Source organism: Ixodes scapularis, unplaced genomic scaffold, assembly GCF_016920785.2.
Source record: "Ixodes scapularis isolate PalLabHiFi unplaced genomic scaffold, ASM1692078v2 ptg000460l_1___fragment_1__unscaffolded, whole genome shotgun sequence".
Taxonomy (NCBI): Eukaryota; Metazoa; Arthropoda; class Arachnida; order Ixodida; family Ixodidae; genus Ixodes; species Ixodes scapularis.
In genome coordinates this window covers 989,086-993,562 of record NW_024609981.1, presented here as the reverse complement: position 1 = coordinate 993,562, position 4,477 = coordinate 989,086, and positions in this window count along the sequence as shown.

The following is a 4,477-nucleotide window of genomic DNA, read 5'->3' as shown; positions in this document are numbered from 1 at the left end:
GAACCTCTCTAGGTCCCATAGTTTGTGACCGTATGCAGTGTGCCGCATCCCTGTGATGATGGTAAGCCATTGTTCTTCACGGCAGACCCTGTACATGTGGTGAAACATCGAAGGGGGCACCTTGTTCGAAATTATGTAGTGCATATAATGACGAGGTAGTTTCCAAGTTCAATTTAACAAGCTGTGAAGTCTCAATATGGCATGTGAAGGTAGTGCTAAAGGTGGACACTGAGCAGCTGCGTGTGGCACCAAGCTTAAACAGTACTCATGTGTCAAATGGACGTTTCATGAAAATGAAAGTCGGATTAGCGGTGCAGCTATTCAGGCAAGCTCCCTCGGCTATTCGGTATTTTATCCAGCAGATTAAAGTGCCAGTTAAGGCCAAAGCAACAGCTTGGTTTTTCAAATTGGGGTTTAAATGGTACACCCCAGTGACTTCTCGCCATCCTGTTGTTGTTTTGAGCTTTGCGAATGCTAGAAAGTATGAGGACGCCATTTCACCTCTGAAGCTTAGTATTTCTGTTGTTGAGAGCTTGGGGATCGGAGTGAAGAAAGTACGGAAGCCATGCCCGGCAGGGGTACTAGAGTCGACAACTCTAGTGTTGCTATTGCACGGTGTTCTTTTCAAAGAGTGCGGGTATACATTTTCGTGCTGACAGAACGGTTAGTTCGAGACTGTCTTGAGAATATATTTTCAGTTGTCAGGATGATTTCTCCAGTACCAAAGGCATATGATGTGAAAAATGCACTCAAAATTGCGACAGTGAGCTCGTTCATCAAAGTCCCAAAAAATCTAGGCTACGACATTTACAACACCACCCGCCTGGTAGATTTCTTCTTCGCAGAAATCAAAGTGCTGCAGGAAGTTAAAGAGCCTCTACTAGATGAGTGAAACTATAGAAATAAAACCACTCTATAAAGCCGAGTCCGAAATCTTCGCTCATTTGGCACGGTTTTGTTTAAACCTCTGCTCTCCGCTGTCCTGTCGTGCCGCGTTTGCACACAAATGTTCACTGCAGAAGAGTCTTCCGAGGAGCATGCTCTGGTGCTTATGAAAGAATATGTTCAAGGTGAAAAACACCTCACTTATGTCAGTTTCTTGCTGTGAGGTGGTATCTAAAGCGTTCTCAGAAGGTGAGGACATTTGTCTTTTGAAGAGCCTAATGAAGACCGCGAGAAAAATTATTGAGCAATTTCTTCCTGTTATTCCGGTTATTTCAACGAACACAAAGATCTAATGCGCAGTTTGTTGAAGCGTTTGGTCGCAAATGCGCCTGCGCATTTACACGCATCGGCTAACTCAGCGGGAGGAGTCATATCATGTGTATGGTAGCAAAGCGTCGCCGGTGCCAACCTGCTGTGAGATGCAGCTTTTCGCTTTTCGAGAAATAAATCTTGCATACCGAGTTGAGGTATTTGTGTCTTTTTCTGTAACATGACATGTGATACCCATAACCCATTTAATACAAAAATTACTGAACAAGCGCATAATATACAAACCGAGCTCTGCAGTAAGTGTCTCCTAATGGTAGAACAGCTGCTCCATTTAACAAAAAAATTATAATATTTTGCCATTATGTGCTACATCATGTCTCGAATAGTACGCATAGGGGTTGCCCACTTCAAAGTTCTGCACTCACTCTAGCAGGAAAAGTGTGGCACTACAAAAAAAAGAGTAAAAAGACTTTCAGAGACGCGCGTCTGAGTTGGAAAATACAACGCGAAATGGAAGTTGTACGACGTAAGCGTACGCAAGCGACTCTTAGGCTGGAAGTAGCCCACACAAGATAGCGCCTCGGCACGCAATTGAACAAAGATGGCGGAGCCGACGGAGATGTCTCTACCCTGGACGGAGGCGCGTCTATCGGGGCTCCCCAGTAGCACAGTGCATTCCTCGGAGAACCTGAACGTCAGCGCAAGGACGGCAAGGACCCTAAACACTCCTCCTCGCTCGGGAGAAGTGTGTTCCGGCTTCTCGCCATGCTGGGCGCCAGTGACGTGCTTCTCCTCCCATCTGTTGTCTGCCAGTCCACCTTTTCCATTTCGGCGGCCGCTTCTCATGGCGATCTGCCAGGCTTTGTCAGCATTTTTTTTTTAAATTTTATTTAAATACCTTACACGCCCTCAAGGGGCATTATGTAAGGGGGGGGGGGAGGGGTTACCGGCTATGGTCGTGCGGTGGTGGCAGACGCGGTTCCCACAGAGTGCCACACTCGTTGATTCTATTTGGTGCTTTTCTTGACGTAAAGCTTAAATAAACACGGCATGGATTACCGTCGCATCATGCGATACGAACACTTCATTCCTCGTGTATGTCTATTTTTTCTGAGATGACGGTGTAAACGTCAACCCGGATTCAGCTAGAGCAGGTATCGGTAGCTACGCTAGTCACGAGACGCCGGACGAAAATTTTTTTGCCGAACTCAATTGAGCATCATGACCAAACAGTTACCGCAGAAGGTAATGGAATAGTACTGCTGCGCGTGCGTTACATTTCAACACTCAATTAGCTTCGACAGACCACAACAGCCTCAAAACCGCGCGAGAAAACTGCGAGAAAACCGGCAATCGGAACGCCAATTTCGACGCCTAATCAACCTTTCTCGCGATTGCTTTTTGTTTGCTGCCTTGTACCGAGAAAGTTGAAAAACAAAAGCTCGCCCTTAGAACAAAGCTGTCCTGGGATCTAGTTTTTGTCACTTGACAAGCTCCCGAAGCCTCGACCACGACCGAATTGGTGGTGGTCAGTGCTATAACATTGCGTCTTGTTCCGTAGGCAGTGACGTCACTGTTGTAGCACTCCTTGAGTTTAACTTTTATGAGATGTACAACAGAAGGATCTAGTCATAAGCAACCCCAGGCAGCACACAACGTCGGGCCAACATTAGAATTCAATTGGCAAACGGTGGACCACGGTTGGGCCATTACAGCCATTGTAGTACCAATGTCGGGGATTCACTGGCTTAAGCTGGCCAACATTGGCCTGCCTTAGCCAATGGGTTTCCAACGTTGGTAATCGATTGGCTTAGGCTGGCCAACATTGGCCTGCCTTAGCCAATGGCTTACCAACGTTGGCAGTCCATTGGCTTCAGCTGGCCAACATTGGCCTGCCTTAGCCAATGGGTTACCAACGTTGGTAATCGATTGACTTAGGCTGGCCAACATTGGCCTGTCTTAGCCAATGGCTTACCAACGTTGGCAGTCCATTGGCTTAAGCTGGCAAACATTGGCCTGCCTTAGCCAATGGGTTACCAACGTTGGTAATCGATTGGCTTAGGCTGGCCAACATTGGCCTGCCTTAGCCAATGGGTGAGCAACATTGGTACTCGATCGGCTTAGGCTGGCCAACATTGGCCTGTCTTAGCCAAGGGGTTACCAACATTGGCAATCGATTGGCTTATGCTGGTGAACATTGGCCTGTCTTAGCCGGTGGCTTACCAACCTTGGCAATCAATTGGCTTTGGCTGGACTGTCTTAGACAGTGGCTTTACAACATATTGGTCGCGTTAAGTCCGTGCTCCGGAGCGCGACAGTTTGGCGCTCCTTTCACTAAACGCACAGGAGTGCCGCCGGAAAGTACACTCGAGAGCGCTATTCGTGCACCGAGTATTTCTCGGAGCGCGAGAGACTTCTTCGCGCTCCGTGACGTCACGTAAACAAACAAGATGGCTGCGCATTTGTTGAGACCGTCGAGACGAAAGGTGTAGCCGGACCGCTGCTCCTTTTCAGTTGATTAGTGCCTAATCCAGCAGGTAAAAACAATCTGATTTGAAATATACTTAGTCAGCAATTATAGCGTTCCGGAAAAGGTTTGTTCGTGCATCTCACCTAAAGCAAATTGTTGTGTGTGTGTTTATACAGCCGGAAGTTAGTCTGCCTCAGTGGGCGTCTAGATGAGAAATTTAACCAGTGCGGTACAACCGCTAACCTGGGGTCTTTAACGTGCACCACGCAGTAGTGATACACGACCGCATGCCGTACGATGCTCATCCAGATCGAAACGGACAGGGGCGGGGATTGAGCCCAGGATGTTCTGCAGCACGAGCTTTCACTCCACGCGCTCCCAGCTGGTGTACGCTAGACCACTCGGCCACCGATCCCCCTGCATCTCACCTGAAAACGAATTCGTCTATCAAACAGTAGCGTGCCGATAGCACAGCGACAGAAAAGATGTCGAGATGATGAGACATTCGGGTCGCTTCCCCAATGCTTAGCCCAGCAAATAATGACATTATAGAGGACAAGAGCGCAAACGACACGGACAAGTAGAAGAACAGGACAAAGCGTCTCGAGTTCTACTTGTCACGTGTATTTTGCGCTCTTGTCCTCTATAATGCATTACCAACTAGCCCAGCAGTTAATTTTGATACAAAATAAAGATACACCGAATGTAAAGCCGAAGCATGTTAGCGCTGCGGAAAAGGTTTGTTCATGCATGTCGCCTGAAAACGAATTCATCTATCGAACGGTAGCGTGC